Source organism: Sarcophilus harrisii, chromosome 2 (assembly GCF_902635505.1).
Source record: "Sarcophilus harrisii chromosome 2, mSarHar1.11, whole genome shotgun sequence".
NCBI lineage: Eukaryota > Metazoa > Chordata > Mammalia > Dasyuromorphia > Dasyuridae > Sarcophilus > Sarcophilus harrisii.
The window spans coordinates 430,863,669-430,886,314 of NC_045427.1; the positions used below are offsets into that span (position 1 = coordinate 430,863,669).

General features: G+C 41.7%; 1 protein-coding gene across 6 annotated transcripts in view; it reads left to right on the top strand.

Moving 5' to 3' along the window:
* Window positions 1-22,646, top strand: part of SRC (SRC proto-oncogene, non-receptor tyrosine kinase) — a 167,788-nt gene that overhangs the window by 103,329 nt on the left and 41,813 nt on the right. For 4 of the 6 annotated variants that reach the window (XM_031954053.1, XM_031954051.1, XM_031954055.1 and 1 more), the window contains 2 exons: window positions 3,273-3,328; window positions 7,291-7,334. The gene's annotated coding sequence lies outside the window, so the exon portion shown is untranslated. The remainder of the gene's footprint in view (window positions 1-3,272; window positions 3,329-7,290; window positions 7,335-22,646) is intronic. The other 2 variants (XM_031954052.1, XM_031954054.1) reach the window with 1 other exon arrangement.

Genomic DNA, 22,646 nt, shown 5'->3' on the forward strand with positions numbered 1-22,646 from the left:
CAAAGACAAAACCAAAAACAATCCATGTCTTCAAGGGGATTACGTTCTACTTAGGGGAAATAACTTGTACCAGAATATATATATATATATATATATATATATTTATATATATATATGCATGCATGTAGTGTATATATGTATATGTATATGAGGCCTCTGACCCAGAGGGGTCAACCTAAGAGGCCTGATCTCTAGCCACATAGGTTCTGTAACAAGAACCCCTACCCTTCCTTCTCCAGCTCTTTAGCTCCTTGTCTCAAAGAGGGTCCTGCTTATTAAAATTGATTTGTAAAATAATTCAATTGAATATATTTTCATAGTGAGTTGTTATGGGTTTTTTTTTTGGTTGTTATATCTGTAGAAATTTCTTTTTTTCTTTTCTTTTCTTTTTTCTTTTTTTTGCTGGGGCAATTGGGGTTAAGTGACTTCCTCAGGGACCCACAGCTAGGAAGTGTTGTGTCTGAGGCCAGATTTGGACTCAGGTCTTCCTGACTTCAGGGCTGGTGCTCTATCCCCTGTGCTACCTAGCTGCCCCTAGAAATTTCTTTAAGGGAAATTCCATCCATGGAGCACAGGAGAGACTGGCCCCTTCCTCACCTGCCTGAGTGTTACCATGGGAACAGAGTGACTCAGGTGACTGGTTGTGTGTGAGGCCCAGTTGGGAAAGAGAGAGATTTGTAATTGTATCTCCAGGTGGCTGAGGTTTGAAGGAGTGAATGTCGAGGGGGTCATGTTTGAGCAAACCTAAAGTTAGAATGATTAAAAAAAAAAAAAAAAAAAAAGACAGCCTTGTCCTTCACTATGAAAGAGGAACATGCTGGGAATTTTGTTTTAAGCTAAAAGCAGTCATTGTGATGAAATATGAAGGTGGAAGGAGGGGGGCAAGTTTTATGGAACTTTTAAGAAAATGAGGGGGAAGTAGCCAATGCATTTGGTCTATAAGACATTGGAGGGACCCCTGTATGAAACTCCCAGTTCTATCTATGTTACTGGCACTAATCATTTAACTCTTTGGACACTTTATTTATAAATGAAAGGTTAGATTCTCAAATGTACTTTTCCCCTCTTAATCTGTGATCCATTGGCTATTTCTTCCATAAGCCAGCTATAATTGCAGGCTTAAAGGGGCACTTTATCTCAGGACACTACAACCTGACCTTGGACTAACCATGTTTTCTACAGTGTGAGAAATTACAGGATTTGTGCACAGTCGAGAAAATGAGAGGTATGTCACATAGTTATAGTGTCAAACTTAAAACAGAAATGTTGCTTAAGGATTTCCTCATTAAGCTCAGCCCTTTCCACCCAAATCTTTCCCTTGCTTAACTCCCTTTCATAGGACTGATAATCTCTTCCTAAGTTTTCCTTTGTTTTTATCCTCCAAATTTAAACTAAAGCCTGGTTCCTCTGGATTCTCATGGAGGAAGTAGGTTCCTTCCCCCTTCCCTCCCCTCCTGTATCTTTAGGTTTCATTCTCATCATGCTAGATTGTCCTCTGGAGAGTCCCCTAACCTTTTGAGACCCTGTTCTCTCAGCCTCTTTATATGAACCCTCTGCATCCTCTCATTTCAACCTGTCACCTTCCAAACTGGCTTCCCTCCTAGCCTTAACTTCATTTCTCTTCATTCTTTTCTGCTCCCAAAGTGACAGGAGATACTAAACAGGTATTTTTGATATAATGGAGAAAACAGAGTAAATATAGATTCTGACCTGAGGCTCTGTTTCTTACTCACTACCTGTGTGGCCTTGGGTAATAGCTCCCTTGAATTTGTATGTCCTGGTAGAGTTTATAAAGCATTTTCAGGGTTCCGCCTCTCTATGTCGCAGTTTGCTTTTCTGTCAAAGAAGGAACTTGACTGACAAGTTTCTAAGGGCCTGTCTAGTTCTAAATCTTGTGTTGTTTTTCCCAGTTAATTCTCTGTCTGATAGATGGATGTTTATAATATTTCCACTTTAGTAGAGGATCTATATGAGATGACTCTTGTCTGAAGCAAACAGGTTGATTGTTGTTTGGTTAGGGTTGAATCTAACCTCTCCAGGTCTCTGTGACCCTATTTGGGGTTTCCTTAGCAAAGATACTGGAGAGGGTTGCCTTCTCCTTCTCCAGCTCATTTTATGATGAGGAAACTGAGGCACACAGAGTTAAGTGACTTGTCCGGGGCTGGTGTCTGGGGCCAGACTTGAGGCCCAGCACTCAATCCTCTGCGCCCCTAGCTACCCAAACAAGGAGAATCATGAAACATGGGAGGAGACATGGGATCTTTGTCACTGCCCAGCAGAATGAGAGAGACAGCAGGTGGTCCAGGGAAAAGCAGCTGTATTGGCATTGGGAAAGTCCTAGAACCAGAGGCCACCTGTCTGTGGCTTACTGCCTGTGTGACCTTGGCTAAATCACTTGGACCTCCCTAAGACTAGAAGGTGGTTTAGGTCCCTGCTTCCTCTGCATGAGAGATCGCTTTCTCCCCCTGGGACTGCTTGAAATGAGGGTGTTAAACTCGGTGTTCTACTCTTCTCCTCTGCCCTATGTGACCCACTTTCCCTGTAGGCTCAAGGTCCTGAGTGTGAGGGAGGATGTTAAACATCCAAGGGAGCAGACATCAAGAATGCTGGCTCTCTTCCAGCCAGCAAACAAAGAGTCCTTGCTCTCCCCAGTCCCTATCCGTCCTACTATACTGTCTGTTGTCCTATTCTGTCAAATGCATAAGGTCTTTTAAAATCCCCTTCCACATACACTCCTCCCAGCTTTGGGTACTTGTTGAGCTTCCTCCTGGAGACAATGTATCTCCAGCCATCCTCGGCAAGGCTGGCATCCAAAGTAGCAGAGAGAGTTACATGCACTGGGATCCCCACTGCTGTGGTCAGACCACAGAGGGCAGCTCTCTGTGTAGGGCAAGGGGAGGGATATATTTGCAAAAGAAGGTAATGTAAAACAAAGGTATCAATACAAATATTTTTAAAAATAAAATATGGGTGTTGGCCTAGATGATCTCAGAGATCCCTTCCAAAGTTAAGTGCTGTGATGAAAGCTTCCCTGAGGCTTTGCTTGTGAGTAGAGGTAATTCTCTCTGTCCTCTGCCTCTCCGAGCTCTGAGGATGATCCTGTGAAGATAATGAATATGCACATGCTTTGGCAATGGGAAACTGTAAAGTTTGGTCCATGTGGGAGACATTTTGACAGGAGTTTCATGTATCTGCAGACTCTCTGGCCCTCTCCCCCTGTGGCCATTGAGAACAGCTCTTGGCTAACCTCTTCATCCCTCTCTAATTTTCAGCTGAGAACATCTGGTCCTCCCCTTATCCCAGCCCTGTGGGTCAGGGACTGAGCCAGGTAAGAGGATTTTTCAACCTTATAAAGTCATTTCAGACAGGACAATGGAGAGATGAGATCCTTGTCTACTCTGCCAGCCAGCCCAAGGCTGTGTGCAGAGCTCGCTCATCACTCGGACGGAGAGGGGTGAGGTGAGGAATTCTTCCTCTGCGATTTCATCAGCACAGAGAGCTCACTGATGAGCAGACTCTTTATCAGTGTAGCTCAACAACTCTTACCATGTATAGTTGGAAAGAGTTGCCTGGGGCACTGAAAAGTTAGGTGACTTGTCCAGAGCTCCACAGGACAGTATGCTTCAGAGGCAGCATTTAAACCTCAGGCCATATGGGCTCCATGGCCTGGCCTTCTGCTGCTCCTTATAGAGGCTTGTTGTCATCAGAGACGTTATAATCTTCCTGAGGCAGATGGACCGCTCACAAATAAAAGGTCAAAAGAATTGTTACCTTGCTAAGGAATGCAGACTAAAAAGGGTGATAGGAAATGTCCTTTCAGTAGTCCAGGGAATTAAGAACATCCATGTTCTCATTCTAGGATGAGTATCAACTCACTGAATGACCCTGGGAAAGTTATTTCTCTCTGGGTCCAAGTTTCCTCCTCTGCCACATAGGAATAACTATGTTTTGACTCCCTCACAGTACTGTTTGTGAGGTTCCAGGAGCAGATGAATAAATGATTTGGAAAATATTTTGAAAAATGCACAGGATATTTTTTTGTCTGAGGGCTTTAGTCCTCCAAGCTGCTCTTGCCAAGGCCAGGTTTGGAGAATGTTTGGTGACATCTGTCTCATGAATGAAGGAAGCAGTTTAGTTGGAGACCACCTGTTTTCTTACCAAGATATGCTTCCCCTTATGCTAAAATGATTGAGTTTTAGATTTCTGCCTCTTTCCCCCTGCCTGAGCCCTATTTAGTTGTTCTCTGCCTGGGGACAGAACCTCCTGTCTGGAGAGTCTTCCATTATCCAGTGGAAGGAGTCAGTCCGGGTGGTGTGAGGAAGAGAGAGAGATCTCTATTCTGCATAAGCAAATGGCAATATCAAACATTCAGTCAAAAAGCACTTGCAAAATATCTATCGAGAGCCAGATCTGCTCAGTATTGGGGTACTGACAAAACTTCATAGTAGCTTCAGAGACAAAGAAAATAATAGTCCCTCCCCTCAAACAGCTGATGTTCTATTTACAACTATATGAAAGTAAATACAAAGGTAACTCTGTGGGAGAGCACTAACAACATGTACCTAGAGAAAGTCCATGCTATACAAAGTCACCCATGGTACAGGGGGAAGCCCGGGGATCGGGGAAGTCCTTGTGAAGGAGGTGGTATCTGAGGTGAGCTATGAGGGCACTAGGGATCTGGGGGGTGGGGATCAGAGCATTGAAGGAGCCGCAGAGGGTGGGAGGAGAAGGAGGGCAAGTAACCCACAGCCTCTCAGAAGGGCTTTGTTCGGTTCAACAAGAGGCTGTGGCACTAGAAAGAGACAGGACCTGAGTTTATATCCTGCCTCCACCACTTTTTCCTTAGGTGACTGTGATCAGGTTTCTTAGCTAGCCTCCCTGAGCCTCAGTTTTCTCATCTGTAATACGAAAGATGGCTTCTGAGGTCCATTGCAGTTCTCATGGATGAACTGACTATGAGATTTAATATCTATATTAATATCTATTTAATATTTCTCTGGATCGGTTCCTTCTAGCTTTTCTATCCAAGTATAGTATCCAGTTACTTAAGAGGGTTACCTTGGATGCTGGTCTTTACCCAGTTTATAGACTGGAACCACCATCCTTTTGATGCTATCCAAGCCTCCTTGGCTCTGAGAGCTCCCAGGCTGCAAATGTTCCAGGCTCAGGGAGGCAGATGTTTTCTGGGCTGAAGTAAGTGAGGAAACTCACTTGTCAGGTGGTGTCCTTTGAGGGACATGGCAATCCTTCTCTCACAGCTGCCCTCAGGAAAGGAAGTCATGGGAGGTGGTTGGCTAAGGCCGCTGATGGTCTGTGGCTGGTGAGTGATACATTACCAAATAATATTCAGTTTTTTGTTTTAAGCTTCTTAATATAGTTTCTCCAGAAAGATTGTAAGCTTGTGGTTGGCAAAGGTTTATGAGGTATACTCCTGGGAGGCAGCCAACCTGGCTTTACAGAGAGAGTACCAGCTTTGGAGTCAGGACACAGGACTCCCAGACTCAGCTGTGTCAGTGATGAGCTGAGTCAGCTTGGGCTGTCTCTCCTTCCACTGGATTTGGGAACCCACAACTGTAGAATAGGAGATCTTAGATTCTGCTCTAGGCTCAGCCATACCACTCAGCAACTCCTTGTATGAGCATTCCTCTGGAATGTTCTCTCTCCTCACTTCTGTTTTTAAATCCCTGGCTTCCTGCAAGTCTCACCTAAAGCACCGTGTTCCACAAGAGACATCTTCTGGTGTTGCTTCCTGTGCTTAAGGGCTTCCCTTCTAAGACTATTGTCCATCTACTGTCTTATAAATATCTCTTCATTAGGTAAGCTCCTTGAGGACAGGAACTGGGTTTTGCTTTCTTTCTGTATCCCCAGGGCACACTTCCTGAAATATGGTACACATTATTAAATGCTTATAAATTGATTGATGACTTTCCCATTTGTTAAAAAAAAAAAATGGACTAGAGACCAATCCAACCCAGATATGGGTATGCTTTATTATACCGTACTGAGCACAAAGTAGATGCTCAATAAGTATTGCTCAAAGATGGCTGAGTCCCAGGTCTTTTCCCCACCCTCACCCCTCTCCCTCCAATCCAGTTTTTTCACTCAGTGTTTTTCCTATTCAAAACTTTTCCCTAGAGGTGTATAGAGTAAAAAGTACTCGCCAGACTCAAATTGGAAGATTTGGATTTTAATGCTGGCTCTGATATTTAGCTGTGGGACTTAAGTTTAGTCACCCTCTCTGAGGTGCTGTTTCCTCACTTACAAAATGATAATACCTGCCTCAAAGGAGAATGGAGAAAAAAGTTCTGTGGAAATCTTAAAGTGTTACAAAAATATACTGATTTTTATTTATTACTGTTCATACATCTAGAATTGGAAGGGACTTTAGGTTATCTGATTCCAACCCCATATTTTGTGGATGAGAAAACTGAGACTTGACCTTGTCCTAGGTCACACAGCTAGAGAACAAGAGAATTAAGATTCAAACTCGACTCCTCTCATTTAAAAATGAAAGTTCTTTCTGCAGGGCCTGTACTGAAGGAGTGCAGTCGGAAAGAATGAGCCCTATTAGAAAGAACTCATTAGTTGAGGTTATCCCCTTACAGGCTAGGCTTTGGAAAGTTGGGACCAGCTCCCACATTCCTATCTCTATACCCAGCAAGCTCCTCCCTCCCCTGCCTCAGCAGAGAATGGACTTGAGGATATGAAAGAGTGGGGAGTAGGGGAGTAGAAAATCGAGTTCCTCTCTCATATATACTCATACTCCCCCACTCCCTCCCAGGACACAGAAATCTCATGCTTATGTTTCAAAGTCCCTTCTTTACAGCAAACTGTTTCTAGGGAAAACTGGGGAATAGATTCACAAGATCATGGGATTTTGAGTAAGATGAGACTTTAAAGATCATTTCCCAGAGCAGGAAACTGAGGTCCACAGAGATTAAGTGACTTGCCGAATGTCACACAGCTGGTTAGTAGCAGAGCCAAGATTCAGGCCCAAAGCTTCTGAAGTCAGCATCCTGTTCTATTACCACAGTTGTCTCCAGAGACTGAAATGACTTGCTCTGGAATTGGCCAAGAAGTGTCACCACCAAGACATGCAGTCTGCTGTCTAATGTGGGTGATTGGGTGGAAAGAATACTGGATCTGGAGTCAAGGTCCTCAATCCAAATCTGTTTTGCTACTCTCTACCTATGTGACTATGAACCTCAGTTTCCTAATTTGTAAATGAGGGGGTTGGACCAGATCAATTCTAAGGTCCCTAACAATTGTAAATCTATTTATTCCCTGCAGGTCTCCTGACTACAAGACCACTTAAAGAAAGTTTGGATCAGAAGGTAATAATCGCACCTCACCTTTATAAGCAACTTTATAATCCTTTATATCCATTATTAAATTCAACAAGCATTATTTTAAGTATCTGATGTGCAGGAAGAGAGATCAAGTCTAGCTAATAATAAGTTCCTGCCCTTTGGGAGCTCACAGGCTATTAAGAGTTAATATTTCTTGGCTCCCAGGTTTGATCTGTCCCTTTCTGCAGACTGCTCTGGAAAGTAATTTTAAAAATTATTAATAACTTTTCTTTTTGCTGTGAATCCCCTTCACCACCCAGATAGTCTATCCTTATACCAAAGAAAGTAAAGGGATTAGGGGAATCCAGTCTGTGAAAGTATCTTGAAAAAGTTTCAAGTGCCACAGAAATGCCTGATTCCCAGTTGATCTTATTCTTTTAGGCAAGTTGAGATGGGGTTGGGAAATGGTGCCTCGGGGAGGAAGTAAATCTTTAGCTGGGATTTGGAGGCAAGATGGAATTCAAGCTCAGTCAATCCTTGCCACCCGGCTTTTCTCTCTGCTTCTCTCCTTTCAGGGAATGTACATTCTTGGCTCATTAATAGGCCTTTCTGCTATAGGGGCCTCTGCTGTGCCCCTTTTATCAATGTGGATTCCTTTGCTGTGTGGGTGACCTCTTTGTGCTTTATTGGAAAGAAATTGCTTGGAGGGTTGGGAAGTGCTGGGAAGGGGGGAAGTCATCCCATTTCTTTCTGCTGTCATAGCTTTCCTCTGGCTTGTGTGCAGATGTGGCAATGTTAACCCTTTCCTTCCCTCACCAGCCAATCGGCTGTTCATGTTGCCTTTGGAAGAGGGAGAAACAGAGTTCATCTCAGTGTGGGGAGATGCACATCTCCTCAGGATGGGCCCCCTAAGAGGGTATGTGTCTGCTTTTAAGATTGTGACAGTGAATTAATCGTGAAGTAAAGAAGTCAGGCATTACCATTTATTCCCTGGCTAGCTTGGTGTAAATCGCTTTTCTCTGGGCCACAGTTTTCCCACCTCTAATGAGAGATTTGGACTTGATGGTCTCAACATTCTGGATTCTTTGTTTTATTTGGTATAAAGCAGGCCATTCCTGGGAAGCACCAGGTTGAGCATTCCTGACTTGGTACAATAATGGTGAGGCGGCCTCAAGTGATCAGGTGGAAGACATCATGGTACCTTGATGTGGGCGTTCAGCTAAGTAAGATACAGGAGACCTGGATTCTGTTTCACTCTTGACATTGTTTGCTAAGTCAGAACAAATCCATGTACTTCTCAGGACCTCATTGTCTGCCACCTTGACACAGGAATAATAATCCCCACTCAGTTGAGCTCAGGGTTACTATAAGGCTCACATCAGGGCTTCACTTCAAAAGGAATAAAGTGCTTTGTATAGAAAGATCCCTTACATACTAAAAATGTTTGCTGAATTTGTTTTGTTCTATTGATCAGTCAGTCTTCGTTAAACAAAGCTCCCCTAAACCATTTAACCCAAATAAAAATCAGTCCTGTCTTCTGCTACCTAATGTAGGGGAAAATTCTTGGCATCAAGAAGGCCCAAAGGGATCTGGATTTAGGAACCATTGACCAATAAATAATATAACCTGTCAAAAAATCAAGGAATCCTAAGACATAGAATGTAGAATAGGCCCTAAACACATAAGAATTAGAATGTAGACCTTCTGAGCTGGAGGGTGACCCACAGTGTAAAAGGTGAAATGGCTTGCTCAGGGTCACCCCACTAAGGAGGGGTTGGGATGGGTTTGAATACCAATCTTCCTGGCCACCTTTCTCTTGCCTCACTTCTCTTTTCTTCACACCAGTTCAATGCTTTATATTTTGCAATTCCCCCGCCAAGAGACCTGTACCCCCAAAACCCTGCAGTCTCCCCCCAAAGCCTTTGTGGGTCAAACATCGTGCATGGCTCTTTTTCCTGTTCCAGTCCTCTTTCCTTGATGTTCTTTCCTGGTAGTGAGGTGACTCTGATTGTTCTCTCCAAAAAAGTGGACATTTCTATTGTTTCACATGTATCATCTCACTTTATGGGTCCAATGTTACCCCCATTTTACAAATGAAGAAGCTGATCCTTGTCCAGGGCCTCCGGCACTGAGTATCAAAGTAGCATTTGAACCCAGATCTGATGCTCCTATTATCTGTTAGACTTCCATGCTGCTTCTCTTGGCCCAGGACTCTTCCAAGCCGAGCCAATGAAGTCTAGGCAAGTTTGACCCGAATAGAAAGGCCTTGGAGAAGGACCCTCCCTATGTTTCTGGCCAGCACCAGGCTGGGGACACTCATTATCAGGTGACCACAAGGTGAGGGGGGTTTGGTTTTTGTCAACAATAACTTGTGAAGTAAAGAGTGCTAAATAAGGCATAGCCAGGGGTGTGTGTGTGTGTGTGGTGTTTTCTTTGACAAACTCAGACCTCCCTGAACTGTGTATTAGTATCAGACTCAAAAGGACCTTGGAGATCTGCAGCCCAAGGCCTTCATTCTGTGCAAGAAGAACATAAGGCCCATTCTGGTCTGAGTGCCCCACACGGCATGCTGCTCAATTCAGTTCAAACATTTATTAAGTACCTACTTCTTAAAGCAGGGAAGCTAGGTGGAGGAGTACATTGAGGGCCTGGACCTGGAGTCTAGGAAGACTTCTTCCTCAGTTTAAATCTAGTCTCAAACTCTTACTAGCTGTGTGACCCTGGGCAAGTCACTTAATCCTGTTTGCCTTTTGGCAAACCGCTCCAGTACCTTTGCCAAGAAAACCCAAATGGGGCCATATAGAGTCAGACATGAACAGCAGGCATTATACTAGGTACTGGGAATATAAAGCCAAAAATGAAACAGGCCCTGACCTCAGGAAGCTTATAGTCTGCTCCTGCTGGTGTTGGGGAAATATAACATGAAAAGTTAGTAAATTAAATTTATAAAAGGTATATCAGAATGAGTGTGTGTGTTTGGGTACCTTCTGGGAGATTCCCATGTGAGAAGAGGCATGCTTTGTGTGCTTTGAAGGAAGTTAGGAATTTCATGTAGCAGAGCCAGGGGATAAATTCATTCTAGATTTGAGGAACTACTTGTGCAAAGGCATTAAGGTCAGAAATTTGGAAAGTCACCCATTTTATCCTATTGCTGATAGGTCATTTTGATTGGCCGAGGAATACTATTAAATGCTGGCTGAATTGAAATAAGATTGCTCTTTTTTCCTGTGGATGAGTCTTAATTCTCCAATATAGCCCTAAGATTCCTAAGAACAAGGTCTGTTCTCTCCTCCTCCTCTTCTTTCTTGCCTTTCTTCTCTTCCTTCTCTTTTTTCTTCCCTTTCTTCTCGTCCTCCTTTTTCTTGTCTTCTCCTTCTTCTCTTCCTTCTTCTTTTCCTCCTGCTCCTCTTCTTCCTCCTTTTCCTCCTTCTCTTCCTTCTTTTGCTCCTTCTCTTTCTAAAAATGACTAAAGCATCTTAGTGGTTTTAACACACATTTATTCAATGTGTGCTTTATACAATAGCCTGTGATAGTTATATGTAACAAGCAAAGATTAATAGAATCATAATCTCACTCTCAAAGGCTTGCTGTCTAAAAGAGGGACATCCAAGGCAACTTCAAATAAGTGAAGTACAAAATTGTATTCTATGTATCAGGAGCAAACCAAGTGCTGAGTGAATTCTTAGGGAGAAGTCTTTGTGAAAGATTTCAAAAGTTGGTGGAATTAAAATAGTCAGAAATGGGGAAGAGAGGGCATTCCAGCTTGGAGGATAGCACAAGCAAAGTTCCAGGAGTATTGTTGTTCAGTGGTGTGTAACTTTTCATAGCCCTAAAGACCATACTACCTATGGAGTTTTCTTGACCCAGATATTGGAGTAGTTGTACCATTCCCTGCTCCAGTGGGTTAAGGCAAACGGAGGTTAAATGATTTGTCCAGGATCACACAGCTAATAAGTGTCCGAGGCAGGATTTGAACTCAGGTCTTCTTGACTCCAGACCCAACTCTCTGTCAACTGCACTACCCAATTGCTTCCTATAGAGAACATGGTGAGAGTGGTGTGAATAGAGATGAGCTAATCCAAGGAGGGGAGAGACAGAAAACCCTAGAGTTTGACTATCGGAAGTGATTAGAGTCATATGGCTTTAGGTAAGCCCCCAGCTTCTTGTCTCCTCCCCTCTTTCTCTCACCACAGCTCAGCCCCTTTGTCAGCTTGTCTACTGCTATGACCTTATTTTCATGTGGAGCCCCTAGAATTTCCCCTCCTATCAGAGGCCCCTTGGGAGTCAGAGGAAGTCATGTGAAATGAAGACTTTCCTGAGCAGGGGGGAAGGAATGGGTGGCTCATCATGATTCAGCACCAAGTAAAACTAGGCTCAGTTTCTGTCTTTGGATGGGGTAGCAACTGTAGAGAGGAGAGATTTTACATTGGGCATGAGGGGCAGAGTCATAAAAATAAGGATCCTGGAGTTCAGGGCTTGCCTTTGCTACCCTTGAGGTACATGATATTGCTTCAGCAAGTTGATGTCTCTTCTCTGGATCTTAATTTCCCTCTTTTCCAAATAGGGATATTCCTATACTGATTTCCTCACAGGGTTATTATTGGGTATCATATGTGTCAATGGCTGGAAATGAGTTCCAGAAACTATAAGGGATTGCTTTATTCATTTTTAGAAATTTCTTTAAATCCTTAATAAAGGGATACAGGATAGGTATGGGAAGGAGGAGAAGCAGGAACATTGAGGTCTGCTTCCTCTCTCCTGCCCCAAAATTTTTGGTGGCAATCATTTATCTGCAACAGCCCAAGATTCTTGAAAGACACCATGTGAAAATAGATGGGGCAAGAAGACCTTGGTGCAGTGGTTAGCATTTTCTATTTCTTATTGATCTTTGACTGCAGAACTAAATTTTTTTTCTTAGGTATCTGACTCTCCAATAACTCTTATCTGTTCCTCCAGGATTTTTAAGAAGGGAAAAAGAACAGAGACTACAAGCAATAGGTCATTCAGCTTAACTTCAGTTCTTGGGAAAATTCTAGAAAGATAATTAAAGGGATGGTTAGTGAGCATGCAAAAGGAAGCAGTGATTACACAGAGCCAGCATGGCTTTCATCAAGAACAGCTTGTGCAGAGCTTAATCTTATTTCTTTTATTAATCGGGTAAATAAATGACAAATAAGTGGAATTCTATAGACAGACTGTACCTAGATTTTTATAAAATGTTTAATAAAGCATTTCTTTCTATTCTGTATAAAATATTGAAAAATTTGAACTAGGTAAAAATGCAAATAATAAGATAATAGAAGTCATTATAACTTCCATTTATAGAGAACTTTAAAAGTTTGCAGAACACATTATAAATATTATTTCATTTTATCCTCCCTGACAGGTAAAGGCTATTATTATCCCCATTTTACAGATGAGAAAATTAAGGCATAGAGAACTAAGTGACTTGTCTAGGGTCACATAATTAGTGTTGTAGGTGGGCTTTGAACTTAGTCTTTTAACTGCAGCTCCAGAGTTTTTTCTGTTAGGCCACCTAAATAATGGATGAATTTGGAACCGGTTGAATAGTTCAATTCAGAATAGTTATAATGGTTCAGTGTCTATTCTAGAAGGATGTCTCCAAAGGAGGTCCATAGAGATCTGTTCTGAGAACTAATTTTTCCCTTACCCTGTAATCAATAACTTAAATAAAGAGATAGGTGCCATCGTATTTACATTTGCAGGTGACCCAAAGCTGGAAGGCATAGATAGCTAGGTAACACAATTAAATTCTAAAAAGTTCTTGACAGACAAGATCAATTAGCTGAATCTAATAAAAAGAAATTCAGTAGGGATACACTTCCCCATGTAGCTCCTACTTCTGCTCTGTAGGATCAGATAGAATAAACCTAATCTCTCTCCCACAGAACAGCCATTCAGATTTTTAACTTGAGGTTGGTTGGTTTGTTTTTTTAATCAGTTTTACAAGTATATTTTTGGAGAGGAATGGTTAGACAGATGTTTGAAAAAGATCTGGAGGTTCGAGTGGTCCATAAGCTCAGCATGAGTCAAAAAGGCTCCTTTGCTCTAGAATTGCACTGAGAGGCAGAAGCTTTCATGAATAGGGAGATGGTAGTGATCCTTCTGGGCCTGGATCTAGGTGTGCTGAATACAGCGGGAGTATTGTTTCTGTTTTAGGACTAATAGTTTGGGAATGATATTGATAATCTAGAGAGTGGCCAGAGGAGGGGACACAAGATGGTGAAAGACTTTGAGTCCATGCCATGTTAGGATCAGTTCAAGGAACAATATATAGTCTGGAAAAACAAAAGCTAAGGAGGTGAGAAGAACAGGGGGAAGAGAGTAACATGCCAACTCTCATGGGGAGGAGGGATTAGACTCGTTCCATCTGGTCTCAGAGGACAGGAGCAGGAGCAAAGGGTAAGGATTGTCAAGAAGCACAGTCAGGCTTGAAGTCAGGAAATGTACGCTGGGCTGCTGAGGAGGGGAGAGAGGGGTTTCCCCACATTGCACTCTTATAGCTGAGGCTAGAAAACCATTTAACAGATATGTGATTGTGGAGATTGTTTTGGAGTGTGGCCTCCCAGTCCCTGAAGTTCTGTGCTTCTGGTCTCTACCTTATCAGTCTCTAAGAGCTGTCAGTTATCTTCCTAAAATAATATTTTAGTTCTGGCCCTCTCTCTTGTATCAAAGCCCCCAGGGATTCCTATTGCCTTCAGTAAAACATGGAAGGGAATGTCTTAGCCTGGAATTGAAGGCCTTCTGATTTCTGGAGTCAAAATGAAAAATCTGAGACCCCAAAAGGAAGATGAATTACCTGAAGTTATTCCACAAAAGTGAAGGAAGATTCGGGACCCAGGAAGAACCTGGGTCTCCTGTCACACCGAACAGTATTGCTTTCATGCTTGCTAGGGGTAAGGGAGGGAGAGCTGGCCTCAGGATCTAGAAGGCTTGTGTTCTAATCCTGCTTCTGACTTCTGTTCAAATACTCTATACTGGCAGTGTATGACTCAAATGCAAATGAGGCAAAGGCAGGGGAAAGGGGGATGGGGGAGGGAAGAAGGGAAATGGGGAGGTGAAGGTAGATGAGGAGGGAAAAGGCACTAAATCACGCATCAGGATCCCTGTGGACACTTATCTACTTAGAAGACCACATTTTAACATTACAACGTATTGTGTTTTTATTTATTTTATTAATATTTCCTGTTTGCATTTTGATCTATAGTCAGAAGAGTTGTGAGCCACATTTGGCCTGTGAGCTGGGTATGTAACACCTCTGCTCTCCAATCTCTGTCCTTGCCTACTTTTGTGCATTTGCCCACATTGAAAGCAGATTTTTTTTTTTAACCATGTCTAACTCTTTATGACTTCATTTGGGGTTTGCTTGGCAAAGATACTGGAGTAGTTTGCCATTTTTTTCTCTGAATTATTTTACAGATGAGGAAACTGAGGCAAACAGGGTTAAGTGACTTACCCAGGGTCACACAACTAGCAAGTAATTGAGTGCAATTTTGAACTTTAGACCCTTAGAACCTGGTGCTCTCTCCACTGCACCACTTAGCACTCCCAAAGGCAGGTAATTAATGGAAAGAATAATGATACTGAAATGAAGAACCCTGGCTTTGAGGTGACATTCACTTTGTGATCTTTCAGAAATGGCCTCTGGCAATCCTCTGTTGCTGGTCTGCATTGGTAAGTGGTATTTCCTTACTGGGAAGTTCCCTAAATCAGTGAAATCACAGATCTGAACAACAACAAAAAAGATAATCATAACTAATTATTTTTGTTAGTCTTATTGTAATACCCTAATTCCTCTAGGCTTTCAGATGTGATTGTAGGGGAGCCCAGGTTTTGGATAGGTCTTGTCAGTCTGATGAGGGATCAGGGAAGGTGTGCATTTTTGATGCCTGAGGATTACTGTGGCTAAAGTTTGGAGATGCCCATTTTGTGAGGATGGTCACAGGGGGACTATTCTTTTGGCCACAATAGCTGTTTAAGAGACCATCTGCTAAGTCAAAGGAGTTATGATCTGTGGTGGTAGAAATACTACCCATGACTACAAAATGTGGAGCCTTGAAATAGAAATATTATTTCACATTTGGTATTTACATCATTTTTTGTGATTTAGAGTGCCTTCCTCATAGCAACTCTGTGATAAGGTAAACCTAAAATGAAGAGACATGCCCTAGATCACATGGCTAATGTCTGAACTTAGCCTTGAGCCCAAAGTCAAGGTCAAAGCACCTGCCACTCTAGTGTGTCAACTAGAGTCTCCTGCCCTTCATAAAACCCAGGGAAGGATCCCTCTGATTTGATTGCCTCTTGAAAACACTGAGAATGTAGTTGGCAAAAGGAGTTGGGGCAGAGGGTAGCCTGGCTCTGTGGGTCATGGTGCAGTGGTCTGATGAAGGATACTAGTACTCACCATGCATTGAATAGGAGTTGAGAGAGAATATCTGTGGCTGGCTAGCAGTGCTTAAGAGAGGGGAAATAACCTGATTTTCCAAATGGAACAGTAGAGATGCAGAAGGCTGAATGTAGCAGATGAATGGAAAACATGGCTTTTGGACAGATATCCTTAGTAGGAGCCAGAAAGAGGAAGCCCTCTCTTAATAGAAACTAAAAATATAGTCAAGGAAAATGCATTTTCATCATATCGTTCTCCTGTTCTGAAACTATCTGTGGTTCCCAAGTGTCTACAGGATGCAGTCCAGACTTAGATTGTCATCCAAAGTACTCCAGAATCTCTCTAATCTTTGACCTCAGCCTTACTTTTCACTACTCCCTAAAACACTCTTACTTCTTGGCAGGGAAGTCTCTGAGACTATCACACACCTAACCTGTTGCTGCTGCTTTTGGTTTTGCCCTTACTGGAAATGTCTTTGCTCATCACCTATTTTAAATCCTGCAGGGATCACTAGGAAATCTTCCTCAGTATGTGAGCCTGAATTTGGAACTGTGCCCATAGTTGTTGTAAAACTGTACATACCCTTTAATCCAGGAATATCACTACTACATCTGTAACCCCAAAAGATACAAAAAATCCAAACCAACCCCCCCAAAAAAAAAACAACCTACAAACAAAAAATACAAAACCAAAAACGAAAAAGGAAAAGACCTATTTGTACAAAAGTATTTATTGCAACTCTTTTTGTGGTAGCCTATCAACTGGGGAATGGCTAACCAAGCCATGGTGCCTGATTGAAATGGAATATTATTGTGCTATAGGAAATGACAAGCAAAATGATTTTACAAAACCTTGGAAAGACTTCTACGAACTGATACATAGTGAAGTAAAAAGAATCAAGAGAATATTGTACACAGAAAATTATGGCATGACTTAAACTATTTTCAGCAATATGATACTATCTTCCTCCAGAGAAAGAACTGATATTGATTGAACACAGACTAACGTATGCTATTTTTCACTTATTTGAATCTTCTTGTGCAAAATGACTAATATGGAAATTTTTTAAAATTAAAATTTAAATTTAAAAATTTAATATTTTTTAATTGCATATGCTTATCTGATTGCTTACCATCTCAGGGAGGGAGAAGGAGAGAGAGACAGAGGAAGAGGGAGAAGGAGGATGGAGGAAAGAGGAAGAGAGGGAGGATGGAGGAAAAAGGAAGAGAGAGAGAGAGAAAAAAAGAAAATTGGCACTCAGGACTAAATAAAATGTTTAAAAATTGGGGGAAAAAGAAATAGCGACATCAAGTTATTAAATTTTACTGCTAAGTGAGTGCAAAACATAAAAAAGAAAATTATATATACACTAATTGTTTAGCTTCTACATAATATCTGCATTCATTTAAACAATAAAAGGGACTAGAGGATATTTTTTAAAAAAGGCCTATAGAAATCTAGAATCATAAGAACTGGCTTTGAATCATGTGAAGGGATTGGATGAGATGATTCTTAAGGGTATTTTCCAGTTTTACATCCTATGATCCAATGAACCCCTCCTGTGGAACTCGAAGCACCGACTTCTTTGGACAACTGAGCTTATGCCACCTTGTGACACCCATTTATTCTGTATTGTTTAAAATTTCATGTCTTACTTGTATTTCCCAGCTCCAGGACATATGCTGTGACTAGGTCCTGGAAGCTTTATTTATCTCTCTGATGTCTCCTATAACTTTCCAGATACCACCTATACTCAGGCTCTCATTACCCTCTGCCCACTCTAATTGTGAGGGGGTGGTGATAGTAATAGAGTTAAAGAGTAGTATCTTGTGAAGTTAAAAAGGTTCTTAGGCTCTAGTATCTTCATTTACAAGTGGAGAAACTGAGACCCAGAGAAGGGAAATGATGACATAGCTATTTAACATTGGAGCCAGAATTGGAGCCAGTTCCATTTTTTTTCATTCTATCATTGCTGCCAGTCTCTCTCCAGACTGCCCTACCCCCAGACAATCCATCCAACAGATGAATGCTTCCAAGGCCTAACTCTGATCATTATGTCTCCTTACTCAAAAGTTATCATTGTTTACAGAGCTCACATTCTTAACCTGGCATTCAAGGCTTTCCAGTCTGACCTTGAACTCATCTCGCAATATTGCACATAATCTACAACCTCTACCCCTTTCCAGTGTTGTGCATTTCCTCACATCGAAGTCAGGATAGAGCAGCAGAAAGAATACTACTGGGCGAGTGAGGGGCCCTGGGTTTGAGTTTTGTCTCTTGACAGCTGTGATTTACTCTGGGTAAGTCACTGCCACCTCTGAGAATCTCTTAATCTGTTCAATGGGCACCACTATCCTTGTACAGAGTAGTTGTTCCTCTTCCAAAAAAAGAAATAAAGAGGAAACGGGAAAAGGGAACAAAATTAAGGGGGTATGTTTGGACATTTTCTGTCAAAGCAGAAGGCTAGTGTGGTTGGAAGAACAGTCATAAACAGTCAGAAGACCCGATTTGAGTCCTAATTCTACCGTTTAATGAGCATGTGATCTGGACACATCACTTCCCCTCAGATTTGTCATTTATAAAATGGAATAATACTGGTATTAAGAATTTCACAGTGGTGTATCGTGGGGATTGGATGAGCTAATAGACCCGAAAATCCTTTGTAAACAAAGAGTAACATATATAGTCAGTCAACTGGCATCTATTAAGCACCAGCTTTGTGCCGGGCACTGTGCTAAGTGCTAGATACATGGAGGAATTATTTCTATTCTTAGTATCCCCAGCTCTGCCCCAAATTCACTGAGTCAGCCTGGGTAAGTCACATCCTCCCTCTGGAACTGAATGAAATGAAGAGGTAAAATTGTATAATCTCTAAAGTCATTCCCAACTTGACTTTAAGGTCCCTGCCAGCCCTGACAGCAGTCATCCTCTATTATCGTGGCTTTGATTCAATTCTAAGCAGGCAAGAAGGGTTGTTCCCCTGGCCTGAGAGGCAAGGAGTGAGGAGATGAACCACCTGCCTGCTAAGTCTCTGATCCGTCGGCCACTTGCTACCCTCTGTTCTCTGCTGGAGTTGTTGTTCTCTAGTGATCGGCCGTTGAGGTGGCTGTCCTTAGATGACAAGGACTAGCAAGGGAGAGAGAAGAAGGTCATCCTACCGTTTTTAGGACATGGCACTTTCTGTTCACCCAAGACTAGTTTTAGGGCCTCTCCTGGTATCAGGACTAAAGCTGGATTGTGGTTCATCCCTGAGCCACCATTTTTCCCTGTCACATTGCACTACATGATACATGCCCTGGCTCAACTTAATTTCCTGAGAAACCAACTCATCTGTCATAGTAGCAGATGGTGAGTAAAGTGGGTCTGACTCAGGAGCTTTGGCCCCAAGGATCCGTAGAAAGTAATACAATGTCAGAGCTGGCTTTTTGTTGGAAGCAGCTTTAAGACATGGAGAGTCAGTCCTTAGAACCCAGAAAATGGACTGCCAGTGCTAGATTTTCAGACATGGAACAAAAACTGTCAGAAATGGAAAGGATCTTAGAACATATGGTAGAGCAGGTAGATCTTAGTGACTATAAGATGTTGTGTCCTGCTTTCTAGAGCCCCCAAGCTGGGGTGACAAAACATACCATTGTTTTCTAGAGCCCCCATATGGGGGTGATTAAAATATACCTTCCTAGTGGAGAAGTGATGAGGCGGGACTCCCAAGGATGGTGGAAAAATGAAGCCATCGGCCTAGTTCAGTGGAGAAATCCCTGTGACCCGGAAGGGTAAGTATAGAAATAGGCAAGCAGGAAGAATCGAGAAGGGATAGCCTAGTCACTTTTATTTTTCAACCAAAATGAGACAAATACTAAGAAATGAGCCTTCTTCCCTAAGGAACTATGAAATAGGCGTAGTTAGGTTAACAGAGAAGCAAGGTTTTTGGTAACTCAGAAGCAGATCACTTGAGTTCTCAACTGCTCTGGAATGCAGTCTCTGTGGCTCTGTAAGAAGGAGAGTTTGGAGCCAGAGATGTGGAAGTTAGTGAGAGAACAGCAATGGCCTCTCATTCTCCTCGTATCATCCTCTCACAAGAGGAGATCCATTCTGCAGGTCTGGGTTGTATCTCCAGCAGCCACTTGTCAGTTGGCTCCAATGTATTCCAATAATGAGACTGCTTTTAAAAAGAAAATTTACATGGTAATGAGCCAAAGAACTGGGTCCACAATTTAGGTACTTTTAAAACCAATCAGAGACTCATTCTGCTACATTACCACCTCTTTGAGAAAATGCGAAACTCCTTTCTATTCATCTATTTTAACTGGTTTCCTGAAATAGCTCTCCATTCCAATCCATCCTCAGCTGTCAAACTGGTTTTTCCCAAAATCCAGATCTGGCCATAATACCCCTCTCTAAACTTAAATTTAAATTTAAATTTAAACTTCAGTGTCTCCTTTTCATTTTCAGGATCAAATATTAACTCCTCTGGCACTCAAAATCCTTCATAAGTTCCTGCCTGCCTTTCCAGGTTTCTTCTACCTTCTTGTCTTCTCCCATTCTTTTTGATCTAGTGTCACTGGCCTCTGCACAGTACACTCTTATCACCCAAATATAGACATTATCATTGGATGTCCCCTATACCTGGAATGCTCCCCTCACTCCTCATCTTCACTTCCTGGTTTCAAGTCTCTATTAAAATGTCACTTTTCCCCCCCAAGAAGCCTTTTATAATCCCCTTTAATTTTAGGGCTTTTCCTCTGTGATTATCTCCAGTTTATCTTGTCTCCATCTGGTTTGTACAAAATTTTATTTGCCTGTTGTCTACCCCATTAGATTCTGGGCTTCCTGAAAGAGAGATTGGCCTTTGCCTTTCTTTGTATCCCCAGTGTTTCCCATAGTGTCTGGAACGTAGTAGATAATAAGTGCTTGTTGACTCACCATGTTTCTATGTGCTTCTCATATTCTTAGGGCTTTGTGGTTTACAAAGCCTGGACTATGTGCTGTCTTACTGAATCCAGAGAGCCAGTATTTAAATCCTACTCCTGCTACTTAATCACCTTGTAGTCTAGCTTCATTTCCTCATCTGTAAAATGTGAGGATTGGCTTACATGACATCTAAAGTGGCTTGCATTTCTAAGTTTAAGATCCTTTGGCCCCATAAGCCTTTTCCTCAGTAACTATAGATAATTGAGAGAGTTCTTTTTGCAAAGCTGAACTAATGAGATTAAAAAAATGTGGTGGGGGTCAGACCCACAATTTGCAAATCAGACTTGTTATAAAGGTACATCTCTAGGACCCAGCGATCTGATCAAGCAGAGCCTGAGATATTGGGAGAAGGGAAAGGAGTCAGATGGGTTCTGGCTCAGCTGAGAACTGGGTTGCCAAGAGCTAACTGGGCACTTCACATTGAGAGAATTTCAGAAAACAAGTGAGAACCTGTAGAATAATTTTGTTTGTCTTCCATGGTTTGAGAGAAAAATTAGCCTGGAAAATTGATTTTCTATAGCTACCTCTCTTCAGCAGTATTTGAGGTTCTTACTGCAATAGCTCTTTTCTATATATTAAACCTCAGGTGTGTGTTCTCTAGGTCTCCTCCTATTTGGCAATTTCAGAGTAATTCCAATGTTAGTCGTATCACAGTTCTGAGTTGTAATCTGTTTTTGCCTTGTAATCATAGAATGTCAGTGTTGGAGGTCTCTGGATGAGGCCACTAGTCCAATTCCTACCTAAAACAGGAATCTATAACTTCTCTTGACAAATGGTCATCCAGCCTCTTCTTGAATAATTCTGTGATCAGGGAGCTCATCACCTCATGAGTCAGCTCATGTTACTTTTTGGTCAGCACTCTTTTTTTTTCTGGTCTATTAGATTTTTTTTTTTTAATTTCCATAGTATTTTATTTTTCCAATTAATATGTAAAGATTGTTCTCAACATTCTTTTTTAAATTATTAAAGCTTTTTATTTTCAAAACAAATGCATAGGTAATTTTCAACATTCACCCTTATAAAACCTTGTGTTCCAAATTTTTTCCCTCCCTTCCCTCTACTCCCTCTCCTAGGCAACAGGTAATCCAATATATGTTAAACATGTGCATTTCTTCTATACATATTTCCACAACAATACATATTAGCATTAGCACTCATTGTTAGAAAGTTTTCCCCTCACATCAAACCAAGGTTTGTTTTTCTTCCTCTCCTCTCCACTTTTGAGCCTAGCTTTGCTGCCCAGGATCAGATAGAATGAGTCAAAAATCCCTCTTCCCTATGAGATCCTTTCAGATATTTGAATACAGGAACATTCTCCCCCACTCTTAGTCTCCTATCTGTTGACAACCTTGCTAATAAAAGGGATTGGTAATGTTTTATAGATCTTAAATCATCAAATACATGTTAACTATTAAAAATTAGTACTCTTATAAAAACAAACAGGGCTGGGGATATAGGGCCACCCTATGTCCATACCCCCCTCCATCTGGGCATATTGTTTGTAGATGTCAAGCCTAGCAGATCCAGGTCTTGAATTCTTGAAATTTAGAACTAGAAGGAAGCTGATACAAAGGGAAATAAGCTGAAATGGGAGAACCATTTATATAACAACATTGGAAAAACAACTTTGAACCCTGATCAGTACAGTAACTCAGAGAAGTGAAGCATGAAGAAGATACCACATAACACTCTCTTGTACAACAGGCACTCTCGAACCAGATGAAAATGTAATTGGGAAATATATAACAAAATAAATGAAAATAGTAAAACATAATTATTATGTTGTTTTCAAGTCAAAATATGGTCCACAAGGATACTTCTGTTTGGTTTAATGGTCCCCATTTCTGTTTGCTTTTGACACCATTGCAATATCCAACAACCACTTCAGATATTGGGTGATGAAACCAGTTCTTCATTTCTGACAAGAGATACAGAATGGGACATTTCTGGGCACGGCCAATGGGGGAATTTATTTTAGT